Source organism: Parasteatoda tepidariorum, chromosome 1 (genome assembly GCF_982258835.1).
Source record: "Parasteatoda tepidariorum strain Cologne lab strain chromosome 1, Ptep-v5.0, whole genome shotgun sequence".
Lineage (NCBI taxonomy): Eukaryota > Metazoa > Arthropoda > Arachnida > Araneae > Theridiidae > Parasteatoda > Parasteatoda tepidariorum.
In genome coordinates this window covers 122,065,036-122,088,841 of record NC_141755.1, presented here as the reverse complement: position 1 = coordinate 122,088,841, position 23,806 = coordinate 122,065,036, and the positions used below count along the sequence as shown (strand labels likewise).

General features: G+C 26.9%; 1 protein-coding gene across 25 annotated transcripts in view; it reads right to left on the bottom strand.

The window, feature by feature from the left end:
* Positions 1-781: 781 nt before the first annotated feature.
* The window catches only part of LOC147816847 (uncharacterized), a 63,580-nt gene continuing 40,555 nt past the window's right edge, over positions 782-23,806 (bottom strand). For 9 of the 25 annotated variants that reach the window (XM_087151891.1, XM_087151886.1, XM_087151895.1 and 6 more), the window contains 6 exons: positions 21,058-21,209; positions 18,431-19,059; positions 12,477-12,590; positions 11,169-11,259; positions 9,692-9,757; positions 782-4,655 (listed from right to left, as the gene is read on the bottom strand). The gene's annotated coding sequence lies outside the window, so the exon portion shown is untranslated. Of the gene's footprint in view, positions 4,656-9,653; positions 9,758-11,168; positions 11,260-12,476; positions 12,591-12,988; positions 15,769-16,654; positions 16,769-17,655; positions 17,813-18,430; positions 19,060-21,057; positions 21,210-23,806 lie in introns of those variants that run through there. The other 16 variants (XM_087151879.1, XM_087151881.1, XM_087151878.1 and 13 more) reach the window with 16 other exon arrangements.

The window sequence follows — 23,806 nt, the reverse complement described above, 5'->3', positions numbered from 1 at the left end:
TCTAGAAGTTTCTTTGTCTTCTGGGCTGGGTTCGAAATTAAAAAACAAGGAATAGAACATTGATAGACGTAAACCCAAACAAGGGGCGGCTTTTCAACACCGGACATAAAATAAAATCATATTCGTGATTTAAAGACACGATTAAAATTTTTATCGTAAATTATAATTACTTGCACTCGTTAAATTTTTAGTGGCGAAACAGGTTCAAACACTGCTCCTGAATGCAATGCGAGCTAAGTGCAATTAATATATGAACTTTCTTAATAGGTTGCATACAAATCATAGTTTAAATCCTTGGAACATTGAACTTAGTGGTCGGAATTAGAGCACTACAAGTTGTGAAACTACTGTTGTTACTACTTTTATTCGCAGTTTGAAGTGTCAAGTGCTACTTTGTTTTGTAAAATAAAAGTAGTATAGTAGTTTGTTACCTATAATGAGGTGAAAAACTAAATATCTCCATGAAGTTCGGTTCTTCATTACTGAAGTTGTAAAGCAAAAGGGGCCCCAGAAGAAGTTTTTGCCCCGGGCCCCAATTAAGTTAAGTTGGGCCCTGGAGCCACCTGCACACTAATCTCCCTGCTTTGCACTACTCTCCCATTGAATAACATGGGGGGGGGAGACAGTTTTTTGTTGGGGGAAAAAACTGACAGCTTAAAAGCTCATGCTCAGAGCATTAAGTATTATCAATTTCATTTTTATTAATTTCAAAAATTTTTTCTTTTTCATATGTCAATACACTGTAATTTCATGGTATAACAAATAAAAAAATAAACTTAACTATTTTCAAAAAACAATTTTATTAAAAAAATATTTACATGTCTGTGCATACAAAAAATACAAGTATAATTAAAACAAAGTATTCAAAAATATTTAAAAAAAATATATGTTTTTAACATTAAATGTCAACGCTACAGATCAAATTGAAAAATTTACAGATGAAACAAAGAACTTGAATGAATGGTGAACATACTTTTTTAATGGAGTTTAACATACTAAAACTTCGATATAAAAAGTATCTTACGAATTCAGAATGTCTTACAGCCTTCCCTTAAAAAAATTAAAAAGTTCAGTATCATATTTCAATATATCATTTTTTTCAAACTTACAGGTAATATTTGAAAATAATTAAATTAATATAAAGAAATTTTAATGTTATGTTAAATTGTACATTTTTGGAAATATATATACATATTGTATTACAATTTTTATTTAATTATACATACTTTTAAAAAAAATTTCTAACAAAAATGCACCAATATTTTCAAATATAATAATGTTCATAATATTTTTATTCAAGAATATATCTCAATATGATTGATTGAAAAGTAACAAATTCATGCCAATTTAGTTTCAGAATTGCCTATCAACATTGTAATTTTTCCAACAAAACTTTTAAAAAGTTTTAATAAATCACTTTTCTATAGATCCAAGAAATTCCGCTCTTTTGTCTAATCTATTAAGAATTAATAGACAATTTCAAATTGTAAAAATTTGTGATTTGTTGAAGTGTGGAACTATTCACAAATAATTCTACTAAATGATTGAAGTATCTTATAAATTCCACCCACTTTCTTATTTCAGAATTTTTAGGACTTTTAAATATTATAAAGACAAAAAACTTGATTGATTAATTCAATAACTGCAGAATTTTTAAAATGCTGAATTTAGGAGTTGTATTCAAATTAATATTATTTAAATGACATTTAGTTGCATTTAAAATTAGCGATACTTCAATCAAAAATATTAAAATCTAATTTTAAAAATATTTAATTTACAATTTTAAACTAAATTTTAAATTTTTTAATGGGCTCATAGTATGAAATTACTTCTTTTGGGAGTTAATAGCTAACCTAATTTTGAAACTAATAAAAGAATTTTTTTTTATTTAATGTATACTTCTTTTAAATTGTATTTTTTATTAAATTTTAATCCGTGATTTGAAAAATGTGTTTTTGAAGTTTTTTATGTTACAGGGTGAGTAGCCAGATTTTTCAACAAAAAATAAGCACCTTTTAAGTACTTTTTAAGCACCCAAAAAATATTTCTAATTACTCTCCAAAAAAAAAATCGTAAATAGGATCTATGCAATAATAAAAAACATTTTCTTCTATCGTTTAAAGTTCTTAATTTATAAACATAAAATCAATAAAATTTAGAAACATTGTCAAAAACTTTAAATAATCATGATAAAATAACTAGTTTCTGATAAATATAACAGAGAAAATTGGGAAAATCATGCATTTTCTGAAATTTAGAATGACAATCGATATGGCAAAGAAAAAATTTCTTTTTAAAAATTAGAAAATTAAGCACTTTTTACTAACCTCGAATACAAAAAGCACCTTTAAATGCTTTTAAAAAATGTAAATCAAAAACAAGCACCTTTAAGCCTTTCTTAAAAATGCTATGCATCCTGTGTTACTATGCAAAAAAACATTTTTTCCCCATAACTATTCCTTGATAAAAACAAAAATATTGAAAAAATGAGACTTGAATAAATGCATTGATATTATTTAACAGGAAATACTGTTTGGAAAGGAGGAAAAAATCTGAAATTATCAAACAAATAGTAAAAATATTATCAACAATTTCAAACACGTGATATAACTTGATATAAAGTCTCGAGTAAATGATATTCACGAGCACTTGCGTTTAAAATGCATAAAATAAATATTAACAAAATGTGGTTCAACAAAGAGTACAATAAATATTCATTTTTGATCTCCACTGATCACCATAAGGACAAAACCTCAACCAACGTCGATCCCAAACTCTTGTGGCAGCTGATCGTACTACAGCTTTTAATATGGAGGAACTGTAACATGTGTAAGAAACAGCATATTCTGTAACAATTGTAATCAAAGAATTACACAAAAGCCCTGCTAATCTGAATGAATTGGGACTGTTCACATTGTTAAAATCCATAATTCAATTTTTGCTGTCATAATCAAAGCTGTGTCCCACTCAAATTTAGATTCCCGTGCTTTTGCAGGGAAATTTTTCAAAATTCCAGAATATATTTCTTCAATATGAGGCAAGATCTCATCAGATATATAATTTTTTACATAATAAATTACAATTACTGTTTGATCAAACATACATCACATATTATTCTTGTAAAAAATGACATTTCAGTTGATGGTTTACCATGTAGATTTTAAAATACACAAGTATATCAATTGCAGATCAAAGCACGATTTTAAGCACAAAATCTGAAAAAATTAAAACTCAAAGTAACATAGTTCATCAATAAACCTATTATTAAAGATGTAAGTCATCTGCTTAAAAGCCAAATTTAACTTATGCAGAAAGCTTAAAAACATAGTATTAGAACTGAAAATATTGTTAGATTGAAGAAGAAATTTAAAACAAATTTTTAAACAAAAAGTAGTTTTTACAAATTAATGATATAATTTCAGTTATAATCTAAAAAAAGTTTAACCATGTAGCAACTAAGTTTTTACTAACTATTTACTTTTTTGTGAAAGTTATTCACTTTGAAACTCATTGGCTAGTTATTATTTTTAAGATTCGTTTAAGGCCAAAACTTGAAAAAAGCTTCAGACAAACCTGAAAAATAATCCATTTTAAAATTGATTATAACAATAACAATGAGGCTCAATGTCTAACATATATTTTTATTATTCTGTGTAAAAATTTTGCTATGATTAAATTTTTTTAGAAATATTAATATTGGAATACTAATTTGTGAAAAATATTTCTTGTTAAACAATTTCCTGTTTCAAATTAGTTAAAAATACTTTTATTTTTTACAATACTTAATATTTTGCAAATCTTCTATCAAGAAATAAGTTTCATTGCTAATTGAACAAAAGTATATTTTATTTCTGACAAAATATTGCTTTTTATAACAAAAGTGTAATACAGAATTTAATTGAAATTTTAATGAAAATTCTGGAAAAGTCAGGAGATTTTATTACTAAAATTGAGTGGAAAATTAAATTTATATTATATTCATTTTTAGCTTGTGCAGACATCAAAACAAAATCAGACCTAGACTAGATGTAATTCCAAACCAGTAAATTGAACTGTCTGTAACACTTAATTTGAAGACTGATGAAACAAGGAAAAAATTAATTATGTTCATCATGCTAAATATTTTCTAAATAAGTAGTTTTTCATTGCATACCTGCCAACATTGAAGAAATAAAATAACAGTGAATTTACAAACCGTTTCAATTTTGGGTTTACGACTACTCGTGTTCAGCTCTTGTAATTTTGAACCCAATCCAGAAGACAAGGGAACTGGATCAAGTATTGGGAGAAATTTGCTTTAAGGAGAACTTTTTGGTGGAACTAACCTGCATTTAATTTACATGTAGAGGAAAACCACGAAAACCTTCCATGGTTAGCCAGGCGACATAATTATACAATATTAAAAAACTATACAATGAAAACTTGTTATGTATATAATTATACAACAAACAAAAATTACGGTTGAATACTGGGAGCAATTAAAATAATTATTTTAATAATTCTTCTTCCCTGGTACATTGTCTTACAAGTGATGGATTGCGTCTTAAGCTAACATGCCTTACAATATCAGCCTTGTGAAATTGAGGAATGGTTCCTTCAATGGTGCGAACTTTACTGTTGTACCGTAAAAACTCAGGTTGGGAGTTGTACTCAAACTGTAAAGGTAAAGAGTTCATGAACAAGGTTAGTACTGAAATCTTAAAACAAAAAAATAAGCATCTTTTAAGCACTCAAAAAATATTTTCAAGCACTATACACATTAACAAAATGCAAAATAATTTTTATAAACTTTACTTGATCATGATAAAATAACTAGTTAATGACAATGAACTCTTTGATTAAGAGATTTTTCGGTTCAATATCAGGGAGTGGAAAATGAAGTCTGAATTTGAGAATATTTTGCAAATTGGAGCAGAGTTGTACGTGATAGAGCAATAATCTCACCAAACTCAGCTCAGTAGACACTCATATGGAGTCAGGAGTATTTCTTGAAACATGGACACTAATGACGGACGGTCGGATTGTGATTGATTGTTGAAATGGGTTGTGGTTAAATGAATTGTGAAAAAGTTGATTAGAACAATGTGAAAAGCATGCTTTTGCATAATTCGTGGCGAAAATCGACATGGCAACGAAAAAAATCTCTTGTTTGAAAATTAAGCACTTTTTAAAAACACACAATGAAAAAAGCACGTTTAAGGGCTTTTAAATAACGAAAATAAGCACCTTTAAGCACTTTTTAAAAACGCTACGCACCATGATGAACAGGGCTAGGCTAGCAACACCTAAAATTAACATATATTAAAGCATCATGATAAGAAAACAAATAATATAGTATTATTGTTTTCCAGTAGATTCCAATAGACTTTGGAAAATATTGATCTTCAGGAAACAATACATCCAAATTTCTTTACACTGGAAGTGGATTCCCTATTTTGAATGTGAAATCTTAAACTTTTTATTCGTCCATTAATATGCACAGTCATAACTATTCTCTCTAATGATAGACAAAACAAAGAAATTTAGAACTTGAATAATCAAGACACTTGTAACAAAGCAATGATGTAATTTGTACAATGATGTACTCAGATTTATTATAAATTATCTCCATAAGTTATTAAGAAAAATATTTTATATATACAGTAGGACCTTGATATGATGTGAGGTTGTCAGATTGGACAAAAACATCATAAATTACAAGATGTCATTATATCAAAGACATAAAAATTGCCATTATAACTGGAATTCCGCAGAACATTTTGGTTCCTAAATAAACAATCATTTTAGCTTTATGCAAGAACACTTGATAACATAACGAAATGGACGATCACTTGAATTTGTAAAATTATCCTTTCTTCTTCTTCTTGGGCACTACAGCCTATGACAGGCTAAGGACATTCCAATAAGTTTTTGCCATCTTGATCTATTCTGTGCCATGGCCTTCCAGTTAGTTATTCCTATTATCTTTAGGTCCCTCTCAACTGTGTCCAGTCACCTAGTCATTGGACAACCCCTGTTTCTTGTACCTACTAGTATAAAAAAGGTTAATTTTTTTAGGGGTTTTGGTCAACAGATGTCCCAGCCATCGAATGCGATTGGTGTTAATAACACAAACTAGGTTTGGTTGTTTACACTTTTTTTTCTTTTTTTTTTTTTTGAGAGAGAGAGAGAGGGGGATACTTAGAAGAATTTTTGGTGCAGTCTATGAGAATAACAAATGGCCCACCCTTTACAATCATGAGTTATATTATGTAAAATAACCCTTTGGACTTAGAGAAAGGTTATCAGGGGTCTGTCCAGACATTTTGGGAAAGGTCTTGTTTTTGTAAAATTGTGAAAAAACTACACACAATTTGTGAATATAAAACAAGAGGTAAGTCACACTCTTTCAAACAGGGTAGTAATTTTCTGAATTTGTGCAAATAGGGTCTTGTTATTGCAAACAGATACAAGATTCTGTTCAACAATTGCTGCTTCTAAATTAGAGATGCAGCATACAAATATTTGGTATTTAGCCTATACTGCTCAACACAGAATATTCATCTCAGACGAATAATGGAAACAAAATCACTCACATATTTAATAATTTCATTTGACATAGTTTAAATAATACAACTTAGTTATGTATCACTCTTAATGTGTTACGCATTAAGTAAACTTACAATTCTTAAACTTATAATATTTTATTTCAAAAATTGCTAGAAATTAATTTTTATTACATAATAATCTATTATGTAATGTTAAGAATAATTAATTGATTATGAATCATAAATTGATCAATTATTTATTTACAAAAAAAATATATAATTTAATATCAATAAGAATGTGCACATGATGCTTGTAAAAGTAGAAATATTTTCTTAGAATACTACATTTGGAATTTAAACATAGGGAAACTTGGAAAACTTAGTTCGTTTCGAATGGTCTTTCTTTTATTCCGGGGAAGGGTTTCTTCAATTAACAAAACAATAATGAAGATAAACAAATTTGTGAAGGGTCCAATTAAAAGATAAATTATTTTGTGAAGGGTCCGTTTTTATGGAAAGATATTTTGTGAAAGGTTCGTTAACGGATCCAAATTTCTTCTAAACCAGGGGTGTCAAACTAGCGGCCCGATATGAGCATTTTTGTGGCCCAGTCAATATAGCAGAAGCAAAGTAAAAATAAAATAGAAATGTGAATTAGAAATAAAATCAGCATATAAAATTATAATATACTTTATTTATAAACTATGCGGATCATTTTAAATTGTACGCACGAAAATGTAAAATTCTAATTGGCTGAAATGGAGTCCGTTTCACACTAAGATATCAATTAAATAGTACATAATCAGGTTTATCCTACTATAGCGAGGTAAGTTAGTTATCTTGCTTCAAGGTTCTCAAACAATTCTGGGATTTGAAAGAAAAAATATGTAAGTTTTTACAAATTATAAATCAAGATACAAGCTTGTTCTCCGATCAAATATGGTTGCAAGATTTATCTTTTATGGTTGATGTAACCAAACACTTATCTGATTTAAATTTCTTGTTACAAGGCGAAGATCAGATCATTACAAACATGTTTGATATAATTAAAGCATTCGTATGTAAACTATTTCTTTGGGAAAGGCAACTGAAAAATGAAGATTTAACGCACTTCCCAGTGCAACAAGAACAAATCTAGTTTAGATGATACTGCATTGTATCAAAAATACGCAAAAAAAAATTCAAATCTTGGAACAGAATTTGAAACAAGGTTTAAAGATTTTAATTCTTTGGAAGAGAAATTTTGTTTGTCTTCTTCGATTTTCTCAATAAATATAGACTCAGTACCCAGTTACATGCAAATGGAAGAGATTGAGATTCAGTGCGACTCAAATTTGAAGGCAAAACTCATTGAAATGAGTGTGCCTGAGTTTCACCAATATTTACCGGCAAGGTCTGAAAATACTCGAAAATTCGCATATGAAATTATTTCCATGTTTGGAAGTACTTATCAGTGAGAGAAATTATTTTCTGTTATGAATGGAAATAAATCTCCTGTCCGAAACCGTATTAATAACGCTCACGTTGGGTCAATTTTGAAAGTAGTCTCGGCCAATTAAATTTCTCCCGAAATAGAAAAGATAGTAGCAGAGAAGAGATGTCAAGTATCAGGACGTAAACAATAATTTAACTTTATATATGCTTATTACAATTCAAAATAAAAATATTTGTTTCTATGAACATTGATTTTTTTTGCGGCCCACCTAAAGTTAAGCATTGCTCATTTGGCCCAAGTTAGCTTTTCAGTTTGACACCCCTGTTCTAAACAGACCCCTGGTTATTAGCACTCTTTAAGTTTTATTTAATATTTTTAAAAACTTCACTGTAAATATTAAGATTTATATCTGACAACACATAATCTCTCTCTCTTTTGTAATGCTTGATTTATAACTACTCATACGTGAGTTAAGAAAAAACTAATAAAGATTTCGTGGGGAAAAATAAATTTTCTACAACAATAGATAATATTTAAAGTAAAAACTCTGAAAAAAATCACAAAAAGGCACTTTTATTTGCAATTATTCTATCAAACGAATGGGAATTTCGAAAAGAACTCTCGTTAAAATTATAAATGCTCGCTATCAGCACATTAAATTTTAACTCTGCGTTGCATTTAAACAGCTATTTTTTTTACTACAAGTTTAACAGCTGTTGAAGGTGTAGTAAATTCTTGAAATAACAATAGAATCATACTTTTTTTCCTTGTACACATTTCTACATACTTTCTTGATTTCAAGTCTAATACTTTTTGAGCAGAAAAAGCAAAATGTAATGCAAAGCAATAAAAAAAGGTACAAAAAATTCACACAAAAAGCTTTTAAAATTGTAAAAATTTGTGAACAAATTGAAATTTAAAAAAAAAATCTTGTAAAGTTTATAAGCAAACACGTGGAAACCTTTTTATCATGCCAAATTTTAACTCTGTAGTGGTATCCCTGTTGTCAGAAGCCAACAAGTTTAACAATTAATAACTTTCTAATGTTAATTTTTTTTATTTCATCATAATTCCTGAGCACTTTTCTACGTATCTTAGTAATTTCAAAGTTTAAAAGTGTCATAGTTCTCATGCAGCAAAACAAAATGTAACATTAAGATGAACACTCAAAAGAGCCGTAGTTCTTATGATTTTTTAATAAAGAGAGAGAGAGTACACGAAGAATTTTTCAACAATTCTAAAATACTTATTCTTTCTTGTAGAAAGATGACTCGAAATGTCAGTATTTCAGGGCAATAATATTAGAGGACCCTCTAATTACTGTGATTTTTTTACATTATCAATATAGAAGATTAAATAGAACCAAGCTGAAAAGACGTTAAAAGTGAGAAAGAAATCGTTATTCACAGGTATATATATATTTCAAACTGCACATGCATTTAAAATCTGTTTATAATTTTGCGACATAGATCTGCTGGCACGCTTATTTCCTTTATTTTTCTGAATTTGAGAATTACATGTTTAAGTGATGCACCATGATTACTTAATATTCCCATCCCCTCTACAACTTTGGCCACAAATGACGTATTATAGTGTGTAAGCAGATGACTACTGTTATTTACGATAATGACTAGATTTTAAATTTCAAATGAAATCATAAAAAAAGAAAAAGAAAAGTGATAAATAATTACACTGTTATTGATCACAAATGCAAGTGCAAAGTACACACCTAAAGCTTGTGTTCCTAATTCAATTATCGATACAAGCACTTGGTTCGGGAGAAGGCTATATTCATCTGCAATATAAATTTATATTAAGTATTAATTGCATAAACTATAATTTTAGTTTGTTTAAATTTTAAAATAAAACATCTAATGAAGTACCAAAAACTTTGAATGAGAACTAATTGGGTGCATTAATTTTCTGATTAATAAAAAATAAAATAAATCTTTATAAAAATATCCTTCATAAAAAAAGTAGGTCCAATTTAAATAAAATAGGATATTTAAAATGAAATCAAAGAATAATGAGTGTAATATGGAACATAATGTAAAAGCAGTGCGATTTCCATAATGATAAAAAAGAGTTTGAGTTCATTGCTTAGAAGTGATCTAATTATTTATACCTGTTACAAACATATTTATAATACATAAAGAGAAAAATAAATAAATAAACGTTAAATAAGCTAATGTTTGAACAAGAAAAACTTTTTTTTCCAATGCTTAACTTGTATAATTCTGATAGGATTTATATACAAAAATATTCAAAACATTTAATACTTTTTATTCATAAGCAGATAAAATAAAAACGGAATTGTTTATAATATGATAAAAAAAAGAATTTTTTTTCTGGCCCATACAAAACAAATCCAACATGACATGAAAAGTTAAGATTTTTCGCTCATACTACCCTGCATTAAATGTATTCTTAAAATTTTAAAAAATGCAGTAACAAAAAAAAAGAAGTAAATTCAATCTAGCCTGCCTTTAAAATCATATTTAAAAATATTTTTCCTTACAATCTTTTTGATCGTGAAAATGATATTTTTTTATTATTACAATATTATTATGATTTAACTTTTCAGATATTATAAAAAAAATGCATTTTAAATGTAGTAAATAAATAAAGTTTTACAGAATAAATATCGCTTCACAGATTAGTGGTCATTTTCCTAACGTCGAATTTTTTTTATTACTAATAAAACCTTCAAAAGGTTAAGATAAAATAAAAGAAAAAGTATATTTAGCAACTGAAACAAAGAATCAAGCATATATTTAAGGCTGGCTTCTCAATTTTTTAGGTGCTGAAAATCAGTTACAAATTACTTTAGATTAGCCTCATTTATTTAAGCTTATATGAAACATGATCTTATAATTTCTTTAAAATTATGCTATTACGTAGGTAAAACAAAAACATGAACGCCAACATTTTTATTTTGAACAGATTAAACAGTTAAAAATATTAGCCCCAAATAACCTAATATTAAAAACTTTAGATATATTTAATAAACTCCTTGTGAATTTTTCCACATTCCATTACAAAATTTACATGTGATCCAAAAATTAATTGGATGAAACAATTTATTCTGCTCTTTGTAACATAACACCTAGTTAGCTTTAGCACTGATTCAATTAATTTACTATTAAAGTATCATTAATATAAGTAGTTTGCATAAAATAACAAATAAAATTAATTAACATTCAAACCTAATAAAGTATCCTCAGGTTCTGAACCATGCGTAATCAGAGTTTTTGTCAACAATTAAAACAAACAAAAGTGACAGAACATCCAAATTATCTAAAATAATAATATAAAACACTTAAAATGCACATAGAATAAAAGATATAAATTTTTAGTGTGCTTGCTGTAATACAACAATTTCATTAATATGGGCAAATGTAATTTTTTTACTTTTTAATTGTTTATGCATAAATTTTTTTTCTTCTTCAAGTTATATAGCTGCAAGCATTAGAGAAGCAAAAATATGAAGATTTTGTGTATTTCTGTTTACAAATAAAAAGGAAATTTTAGAGTAGCTAGGGACTTTTTCTACTTGTTACAAAACAAGCCAGAAAAATAGGAAATTGGAGCTTACTGAAATTTTATAAACATGTGTATATGCAGAAATTTTTTTCTTCAAGCTAGAAGAAACAAATTTTTATTTGTGCAAGTAAAATATTTTAAATCTGTCGCTTCAAAAATGTATCCATCAGACTTAAGGCTTTATTGAATAAAAATTAAGTAAAATTGAAACACATAACAATTCATTTTTAATTAGAGAATTTTTTTCAAAAAAATACGCTATGACGATGGGGCACATTTTATAACTCATACTGCTTCCTTCCGTGGAAACTGAAAAAAGTTGATTTGGAAGATGTGATACAAAGATATTATGCTACTCACAAGACATAAGTTTCATCAAATATAGAGAAAGAAAATTTTTAAGAAATCAAAAAATTTTCTTAAGCACTAGATACATTAACAAAATGCAAAATAATTTTCAAAGACTCTACATGATCGTGATAAAATAACTAGTTTCTGACAAAGAACTCTTTTCTTGATTATATTAGCCATTATAAAATGATCGATAGATTTTTCAGCTTGATTTCAGAGGGAGGAAAATGAAGTCTGAAATGGAGAATATCTTGCAAAATGCAGCAGAGTTGCACATGCAAGTGCAATAATCTCACCGAACCCAGCTCACTATACGCACAGAGTTGGCAACTAAGGTAAACATGCTTGATATTTATATTTTTGTAATAACTAGATTTAAGTAGAAATAAAACATGAATATTCATAAAACTTGCTATGATTAATTTTTACTTTTTAGAAACAATTGCAAATAAGGTATTGCTCAAGAAATTAACAACGGAGTCCCAGATCTGCTTCTAATCAAAAATAAAACCAACTTTAAATGATTCATATTAACTTGATACATTTTTGACACTTTAATATCTTATCTAACAACTGAAGGTATGTAAAAAAGCAAGAACTAAGAAAGAAAGAAATACTACCTGACATTTTTGTAAACACAGGTAGACAGCTTTCATTCAAAAAGCTCTATATTCTTATTATGACGAGAAGCTCTTGTAAATTATTAAGTGACTTAGCAGTGAGATTAAACCTCCCTAAAAAAACATTAGAAAAGGAAAATTAATTTTACATTTTGTTATAAAACTCTTCAATATAAAACCACATTTTCAAAAATCCTAATAAAAACAGACACATTCTTTAACTGCTGTGTTTATCTAGTGACATACAATAATTATCCACAAGAAAATAAACAATAGAAATAATTTTGATACTATAATGACAAAAAACGGTTCCCATATATTTAAATACAGATTTTACTGCAGCAGCTTTACCTTAACTATATGGAAATAAAATATTTTATGACTGTGGTGCTAAATTCTAAATGGCAAAGATAAAGTACAACTTTTTAAAACTCTATAAATAACTAAGGTTTTCAGAATAAAAAATTTAAATTCTTAAAGAAACTGAATTTAGTTTACTATTGTTTACACAAACCAATTTTTATAAAACGAGTTTAAGAATCAACTAGGCTGGGATAGCCTGGTTGGCAGGAAGTTGGACTTCACATTTGTGAGAATGGGTGATATTAAAATCGGGTGAATAAGAATAGAGATATAAGCAGATTCCAGGCTTGGGACTTCCAAAAGGCTTGTTTGAAGCAGTGTCATTTGAATAACGAAAATACGAGCTGTCTATCTGGCGGGCAGGTAAAAATGCGGAAGATCTTATCTTTTGCACATAAAAGCGGAAAAAATAGCTAAAATAAGTAAAAATGAGGAAGGGTTGGTAGCTATGTAGTTGGAATTTTCTTTTTATCTTTGAAAATCGGAAATAAATATAATTATTAAGTTTCAATGGCTGAATTTTCTGAAACAGCGAAATATTTATAAAATAAGTGAAACTTTTAGAGAATCGGAGTTTTCGATAAAAAGGCTGAAATTCGAAAATTCGAGAGACAAAAGCGAAAATCCGCTAAAAAATCTCATCTCTGAGTTGTATATGTTCATTACACAGAGTTTTATAATAATGTTCATAATATTCATTATAAAACAAAGCACAACGAATGACCTGCAGGCCAAAAGTGGTCCTTTTAACTTGGCTCCTAAATTCTCTAAAATACTAACAAAACTTTGGAAAAATATTAAAAAAATGTAATAAAAAAAAATCCTTTAGTGGCTGCGCTTTGTACAATAAGTTACTGATTTATTTGGGTCTTTCTCAGAGCATCAGATTATAACAATTAAATTTTTCAAGTTTCGTCTATGGCAACGGCTCAGAGGTTAAAGTAAAAATTAATGTATTATGAATTTTTGCAAATAAATAAGAGAGATTTCTTCTCTGAAAAGTAAATATTAAAGTATATAATTGTAAATATTAAAATTCCAATTCCGTTAATCCGATATTACTACAAGAAACATAATAAATTTTGTTTTCTAGCTAACTAAAAGGTTAACTTTTGAGGTAAATGAAATTTTGTAGGTTTCTTTATTTTTATTTGTCATTAACTTATTTACTTTTTAATCATCCAACTATGTTTAAAGTAATTTAGATTAAATATATTTAGTTAGTTTATATGAAGAATTTAGTTATGTAATTCATATACAAATTTTCAACTAGAATCAAAATACTTGAGAAGTACAGATTTAAGTTAGTTTTGGCCCTCAACATAATGCTTCGTAATTTTTGTGACTGGCTAATCAAAAATGATTGGGCATCCCTGTAGTCGAGTATTACTTTTTAAGATGCAAGAAGAATTTTTTGTCATATAATAATTGTAAAATATTAGATAAATAAATTTGTCACAAAATTTTGCTGTATAAGGTATTATTATACAATTGCTTTATAATAGAGGTTATAATTATTATACAATTGCTTCATAATAATTATGTTCTGTCGTGATTTTGGGTTTTGTCCATAGAAATTCTTTACTTTTCACAGAATAACATCTAAATTTTAAATTTGTTTTTCCTTCATTATTAATTTGAAAAGAAATTATAAATAAAATAAATGACTATTAAAAATAGGGAAGTAATTGAAAACATTCGATTTTAATGAATTAATAGTCTATACAATAAGATTTTTATAAAAAAAAGAAAATTTCTTTGTATAACACTTCTTTCTCTTATACACAAAAAAAATCCATCGATGAAAAGTGCAGGGTAATTGATAAATTAAGCATTACCTGGAGGAGGTTGAAGTTAAAGCATTTGAATCAAAATTCCAAAAGGAAAAAGAAATCAGGTTGAAATTAGAATCAAGTTTTGAATCAAAAATTTGAATTGAGTTTTGCGTACTTTGTACTGCTTGTCTCTTGAAAAGCAATTATTTTGAGACTTAAATAATGTAGCAAAAATTAAATTTTCTTTCCTCCACTTTTTTTTAAAATTCGAAATTTTCGCAAGAATATTTACTTTTAAAACTTTTCTCCTTTTATAAATCTTTTAATAATTTACAACAAAACAACATTTCCCACAGATAGGCTCAGATTTTTTTTTCTATGTATAAAAGTGATTAATTCTACTATGACCTATAGTTGGGTTTTGATTAGGTGATTCAAAGTACTGAATAGATTCAGTTTTATAATTTACAATTTATTAACTGGTGTCAGTCATTGTAATGTGTCATTAAAACAAAAACTAGTTTTTAGATACTTAAATATTTTGATGTATTCCATTGACAGAATTGATTAACTTACACAAATATGTTATTTAAAATTTTTTTAATTCTGACCATAACTGATGGCCATTTCTACTTCATAAATATCAATTCCCAACATTTATAGAGCTATATGTTTGCTTATGAAATGTCTCAACTTAGTCTTTTTCTAAAACTATATCAAAATTTTAATACCTCATAAATTTATGAAAAAAATTGGCACATGAAAAATGATTCTAATCAGAAACAAGAAAATAATTGGAATCAGGAAATTAATAGCCGAATATAATAAGCCTTCAATTAGATGAAGAAGAGATGGAGTTACCAGAGGCAGCAACCCTCTGAGCGTCCACCAATTGGTAAGAAACTCACAACAAAAAACAAAAAAGAAACTTTGCTGAAAATGTGTGAAAAAAATCAAGGTAACACAAAATTGCACTAGTAAATTAAATTATTTCCACTATATTTTATTCTTATACATATGTATATTTCTTTCAAACATTTAGTACTCTTTTAAGAAATTTTTTAAAATTAAGAATTCTTTTAATGAACAACTGGCAGTGACGCTATAGGTCACCTGTGAGGGTATCCTTGATCTTCTTCACAAAGTGCAACTACCTAATTAAAAGAAGAGCTAACATAAATATTAAAACCCAGAACAAGGAAGAATATAATGAAATCAAGTGAACTAAAAAAAAATCTTTATCTTAAGACTCATGAAAAAGAAGAACTAATTTATTGAGTACAAATTTCTTGCATATGGAAAAAAGTCAGAAAAAGAAAAAAAAACTCAAAACATAGGTGGTAAAAGTGATGCACCACTTCTGAAAAGAGAAAGCCACAATCTGCTTCATAAAATAATAGTCTTTTAGTGATAAATAATTGTATGTTTAAGTAAAAACTATCTTCTTTTATTTGTTAAAGCAAACAATTTTTAACGAAAGCAGATGTGATTTCGCATCAAGCAAAACTTGCAAATGAGGAATCAGAATTGAACATGGCAGAAAATAAAAAATAAAACATTTTGTTCTTAATAATTAATTCATGATAATTAATTTATCTAACAACATAGCTGCCAACATAGATAAGTAAAAATCCAGTAGATTTTACAAAATACCACAAATTTCAGGATAATTGTTGCAAAATGTACTAAATATTTTGCACGTCATATTTTTTGCATTTTATATTCATCACAACTGAAAAAACTGCAATGTTTTCCAGTTATGATTAACATTAAATTAATTTGAAATGTTATGTATTATATTTACTCATAATTTTGAAAAGTAATAGGCATTTACTTCATCAAAGACAGTTAAAAGATTTTTTTAATTAATTTAAAAAGGAAATTCTACAAAGACTCAGAATTTTAGAACAAAAACATTTTTCAGACTGTTTTTTATAAATGAGACTCGCTTATGTATTAGTAACGCATATTTAAATATTCAAGCAAGCAATAATCTGTGCAAAAATTCTATTTCAATACGGATTTTTTTAGGAAACTTACTTTTAGGGAATTTTCAAAATTGATGAAAAACCAGGAGAATTTTAATTAAACCAGTAGACCCGGAGAAAATGACAAAAACTAGTAGTCTACTGGAAAATTCAGTAGAGTTGGCAGCTATGTAAAAATAATTTGTTTTAATAAATCAACCATGATGAAAATTGAAAAACAAAAGTAGATTTTAAAATAACCTAACATGTCAATACTTTCAAGTTCTAAACTAGAACAACCAACTGACAACAATCCAAAAAAATTACTTAGATTTGTGATGAAACTGATAGAGTAAAAGCGGAGCAATAATTGATGAAAGAATGATAAAGGAAAAAAAAATTAAGTTTTTGAACGTCTTATTAATATATATCGAAAATATCAGGATTTTCAGAGCCAAAAAGTGTGCAAAGAAAAAAAAAACGATAGAAAAATAAATTGAAGCATCGTAATTATGTCATAAATAAAAATATTAAAACTTTTAAGACTTGGGAAATTTAAAGCATTTACCAAAAAGAAAAAAATAAGCCATCAAAAAACTACATTAAATTAGATCATCAAAACCTCAAAGGCATAATTAAAAGACATAATATTTTCCTTCAAAAAATTATATTAGTTTTCTTTTGCTTAGGTGCTGCGTGGGTCACGAGACTTTAGGAGCCATATGTGGCCCACGGATCTCAGGTTGAGCATCCCTCATTTAGCAGTTCAAATGTTGCTAATTTTTCGAATATGATTAATACAAGTCTTACATAATACCCTCAGTAGAATATATTTTGCTCTACAACCCTTGATATAAAAGTACTTATATAGAAAATCAAAAAATTTGAATCCAAATATTTGGTAATTTTCTAGAATAAGGCAAAAGAAATTGAAATAAAAAATTAATTTTAAGAAAGGCAGAATAAGGCATCAAAGTTGAATATTGAAATAGAAATTTGTCAAAATGGTTTGGATTGTTTTCTAATTTAGAATGATAATATTGTTTTAGATTGTTTAAAAAAATGTCAAATTACCTCTAATCAAGAATTAAATATTTTTTTAAAAATTCCCATGTTTCAATAAGCTAGTTATTATTCTACACTATTTAAACTAATTTGTTTCTTCCTATCCGAATATTCTTTAAAATTTCGAATACAAGTGTAAATTGGATCTTCCAACAAAATCCATCCACTAAAAGGAAATAAAAAAGGATTTTATTACGAAAGTGGTTTGTAATCACTACATTAAAAAAAAAAAATAGTTGCAATGCAAATTAATTACATTTGTAAGAAGATAGTTGTAGTAACTACAAAAATCAATCAATCTTATTTATTACATAACCTTTTCTTTGAATTAGAGAGAAAGTGTTGGAAGCTACAGAACAGGAGGGCAATTTTTCTCATGCCTATTCGAAAATTCACAATTTGTTGATAATACATCAAATCTGGTCGCTTGTCAATAGCATTTTGAATTTAAGTAGATTTTTGTGTCAAGATTTCTTGTTATTTTCATATTTAGAAATAGCAAAGTATTTATATATTTTTGTTTATTCTAAGCTATAAATTTTACAGCATTAATAACAACATAAAGATCAGTAACTAAAAATATATTTTTCATTCAAATAATTGTTGATTTTAAATCATGAATTTGATAAATGTTTCCTCATGTTTTTAAAAAGTTTGAAAAACGAATTTTTGAGACAAAACGGTATATTTATTATCATATGATGAGGAAACTGGTTTTACCTAGATAATTAAAATAATTGGCAAATATTTTTGTTTCACAAAATAAAAATTAGTAGTTTCTGACGTTTTATGGTGTGAAAAATTTATCTTTACAGGTGAACTTCAACAGGTGTTCTAACCACAACAGTTCCACACTTTGTTAACTTTAATTTAATTTTCTTGGCAAAAACAAATTCGAACTATGAAAATATTCGTTTCCACTGAAAAATATGAAAGAAAAGAGAATGAAAATTCTGCACAACTTTTATAACATACCCTAAAATTGGAGTATTCTATTATAAAGTACCTTAAAATTGGAGTATTTTTAAAATATGTATTCCTTCATTTAGTTCATAGTAAAAAATTAGGTTTTTCCTATTTGTGTTGGCATGTAATTAATTGTAATTTTGGATGAATGAAGTTTAAATTCGAAACTTCTTTAGACAATCCTTACCCAGATAAAAGCCATTTTTATTAATTTCATATTAAAATAAACATTTATAAATTGTTTTGGAGAGAAAAAGTGAACCTCTATTCTTGAAGGATGAAACATTCTAAGGCTTTTAAATAAAAAAAACATACAGTAAACAGAAAAAAAATGAAATTGACATAATACTTCTCAGAATTTTTTCTTCAACACATATTAAAAAATCCCAAATCCTTATAGTGCCATCATCAGAGCAAGTGATGAATTTGGTATCAACAGGACAAAAACTAAAACACATAAAATAAATAATTAGTGTATTATTTATAAACATTGTAAGCAAATGGTTCTTTAAACTTGAAAAAAATGCAGATAGAATATATACTTTAAATATTGCATACCAATTAAAAAAATATATAAAACTGAACCACGCAAAAGTCTTAATTTTGAAACTGTTAGCAGCAAATTCATCGATAAATAATTAATACAGATAACTATTAATCCCACAATTACCTAATGCAAAAATTTAATATTAAAAACTTTTCACTAAATATTCACAGATGGTACAAATATAGAAAGATATATTAGTTAATTTTAATGTCTGAAAAATTACCAATAATAACCAATTAGCTGGAATCAGTGCTACAAAAAAAATTATTCAGGAATAATTTCAGGTAAAGAGAATAAAAATTTTAAAATATAGGAGTGAATTCACATATATTTTAAAATTCATTTCTCGAGTCACACAAACATATATAATTTATAATAAAAAGTGTACATATTTAAGCTTTTTTAATTTCAAAAATAGAAAAGAAACAAGATTAATAAATAACATTGTACTCAGAATTAACTTTTCAAATGCTATAAGTAATATACAGTGTTGGTTACTTCTTCAGATAAGAAATAATAAATGAAAGTGTTCAAATACAATGACTAAGGGATATTGGTGCTTTGCTTATTCTTACGATTCTTGAAAATACAAAACTACCTATGTATAAAAAAAAGGATGCTAATGAATCAGGGTTGGCAAGGTTTAGGACAGAATGGATTAATCTACGGTTAAAACCGTCCTGTCTAAAACCCCTTTGTCCAAAACCCTTTTACTCAAATTATGTCACAATTTTATCGGAACAATATTTAAAAGGTAAAATAAACATAGAACTAATAACATATCGATAATTAAATCTACTAGAGAATATTTGTTTTTAAAAGTGTAATGTCTTATTAATATTGTTTGACTCTTCAATTTAAACATTAAACAAAAGAAGATTAATTGGTCGTCTCATTCAATAGTACATAACTGAACTTTGATCTTCCCATACAGGCTAAGCTATTAGGGACTAAGCACTTGGTTAGTCATAAACAGGTTTATATATCTATAGTACTATTCAAGAATACTTTTATTTCATTCATGTTCGATTCTTTTAGCATAGTGGTGATACATCACCAGTGTCAGTAACTGAAACTGATGTTATGCCCTTCAAAAGTGTTAATACATTTTTCAGTTATTTTGTATTTCCAATGTAAGCTAATATATTTATGTTTAAAAACAATTTATTATTTTTTTTAAAAAAATGTCCTTTTTATCATTCTGTGATACAGAAATTATAATATTTTTTTAAAAAAATATTTTGAAAAATAAAAGGTTAATTTTTAAACAAATTTAGCATTTTAAAAAAAAAAAATTATAATTATAAAATTATAATTTTTAATATTGCATTATTTATCCTTATGCAAAAACATTATTTATCAGTTTTGTTGTTCAATGAATCGTGGAGCTTCAAAAATTATAAACCTTTTCCTGTTATATTATATTATTTTCCTTTAATAAGTTAAAGTAAATTATATAAAAAATATCAAATATTTATTGATACAGGTAATTATTATGTGTACAATGGTTACACATATAGAATTTTTACCTTTTACCTAAGTTCAAGGTTTTGGACACTTTAAGACAGTTTTATCCAGTTTAAGACAGTAAAACCCACTTGTCCTGTCCAAAGTATTGTCAGTATTGCTGATGCACTGATGAAGGTTGCCCTTTGAGCATCCGAAACAGCTGTCTGCCTTTAATAATATTTTTGCGCTCTTTAACGTTGTCTAACTTAGTTTGTATTTTAGCACAAAGGTCGCCCACTTGTGTATTTAGTAAATTATCTAGTTAGTTGGAATAAAAAGTGTTCTAGAATTTTAATCAGTAGCAAATTATTATATTTAAATTGTCCTTGCAATATACAGTAATGAATTCAAAAAGTTATATTAAAATAAATATTTAAAAATTGCAGAACCTGATTCCTCGTAAGGGTTCTTTATGTGCTTGGAATATTTTTACGTTGTTCATATTGCTTTGCCAATATTTTACTTATCCTACATGATCACCAGTTACCATCCAAAGATCATTGCGATTCCAAACCATACATTGAGCAGGAGAATCATGAGCCTAAACATAATTACAAGAAATTAAAATACATTCAACCTATTAGAAAAAATATATAGCAACAAGTAGGGTTAGGATATTGATAGCCTAAAAATTCTTAAAAAATGCCTTTTAAAAAGAAACCTTTGAAAATAACATTAAAAAACATCATAATGCCCTTATAAATGTTCGCTGACATGTTTTATATTAGCATTTTTAATTATAACTTGTAACTTCAGGGTTCATACAGAGATCAGAAGAAGAAATCCAAGGAATCCAAAATTTTAAGAACTTATCAAAAATTTAAAAACTTTAAAAAAAAAACTGTCTAGTTATGTTTTACACAAAGTTAAAAAGCAGTTAGTATAAAGAACTTGCAAAAATTTATATTTTGCATAAGATATTTTTCTCCAGCCTTTTTGAAATAAATTTTGACTTTGTCAAACTTCATCAAGAAAAATAAATAAAGTTATCACTTTCACACGTAAATACATTTTCTAGTTTCAAATATTTCAATAAATCTTGTTAATATACATAGTAGAGATGTTAAAGATTTAAATTTGAATACATAAGAAAATCTAAGGTATTTTCTACAAAAAAACAAAAAAAAAAATCACAGTAAATCATTAATTAAGTTTGCTTGTATCATGTAAAATTAAAATTACTTGTTGTTATTTTTCTTCTTCTAACTCTTGCAATTCAGTACTTTTTTTTCTTTTAAAGTTTTTCTTAAACTATTAGATTTTGACAGCTAAGTCATATAATTTTGTTTCCTTGCTTGGACAGCAAATTCAACCGCGAACTTAGTAAGTTCATCCATTCAATGCAATAATCTAAGGAGTTTCTAAGGACTAATTTGGAAATCTAAGTAGTTCCAAGTACTTTGTGGAGACTTTTTTTATTTCCAAGGAGTTTCAAAGGAGTATAAGGAAAGACAAAATACAGCATCTGCCTTTTATTCCTTTTTCAGCAAAGAAACCAAACCAAATATTAGCCTGGGCTTTGAGGAATTTACTTTTCGTCAATAATTATTTCTACTTTATAGCCTCAATAAAAAAAAATGTTAGTAACACCTGAAAAGATGCTATTACAAGTTGTGAACCAAAACAGGCAGAAAAATAATACTAATAGTATGAAAATTTTCTTGTCAAACAAAATATTGTTTGAATAATTCTTTGAAGAGAAAATTGTGAGTTTGGAAATACATTTAAAGTTTTAAAGAAAATGGTTCCAGATTTAAAAAAAATAGGCATGCTTTAAAGTTCAGGGTCAGCCCTAACCAGGTAAAAATCTTGAAATTACCAGGTCAGTGTATTTTTTTCATCTCATAAAGTGTAAGTTGAGTACAAGAAAAGTGTCAATATTATGAGTATTTTATTTAAAATGTTATTATTTTAACATATAATCCTGAAAAAATAAGTAGACTAAATTTATTTTAACAATTTGGCAAGGTTTCGTTTTTTCTTTTTAATGTTTTGGTACAACATTAATTTTTTAAAAATTTAAACATGTGGAGAAAATAATATGTTTAGTTTGTAAAATATGCTGTTTTTATTGAATGAATTTCTTTTAAAGGTGCTACGTTGAAAAGTTTTTGCTCAAAGTTTACCTACAAAATGGTAAAAACAGAATGACCAATAAAACCTTGGATAAGTACTGTTTAATATATTTTCATTAAGAAAAAGAAAACCATTCCAGATGATTATATATCAATAAATTTTTATCTTTACAGTGGCTCCCAAAAGTGTTCATTCACTTATAAATTCTGAAATACTCCTTTTAATTCTGAAATATTCCTTTTAATTCATTAATTAAAAGGAATATTTGAGATAAGGTATTTAATAATAAGATGTATAATCTATACTTTGCAAAACTGTATGGAATATTATAAAAACAAAGCAAAGGTTTATTTTTAAGAAATCAATAATCAAAAAGTAACAAAAATTTTACCCCACAAAAGTCATGGAAGTTTTTTGGATTTCAGAATTAAAATTATCGTCTGTTGCTTTAATTTGTTTATTTAATTATTTTTCATTAATTTTTTTTATTTATTTGCAACTTAGTATCAAACTTACAAAATAACAAAATTTAATTTGTACTAGTAAATTTCAATTCATTTTAATTTGTACTTGCTAACTCTATAATATTTTCTTTATCATTTAAAAATGGCTAGTAGTCATAATAAAACAATAAACAACATTAGAAACTAGATTATTTGTCATCATAAGACGTATAGTTTGTTCACCAGGAGTTGGCACTGAGCTCCGCCTCCATCATGTGGTATCTGACAATACTATTTCGCTATTTTTGGTAGAAGGATGGGGACAATCCTGAACACGGTTGTTATTCGGTGATCACATGAAAAAATATTTATTTCGCAATCTTTACATGCACTTTTTTAACATTAAATATTTCATACATTTGATGATATTTCTCTCCTTTGATTGAACAGTTTGTCCTTTTTAAGACATTTTGCTGGGAAAACAGCAGCTTTTAAATTTAAAATATATTTAATTAGCTAGAGTAATGAAAGGTACAATAGCAAATGATAAAGTGAAAAGAATTCACTGTTTGCATCTGGCGCACATTAAGGGTTGCCTAATTTTGAAGAGCGGAGATAA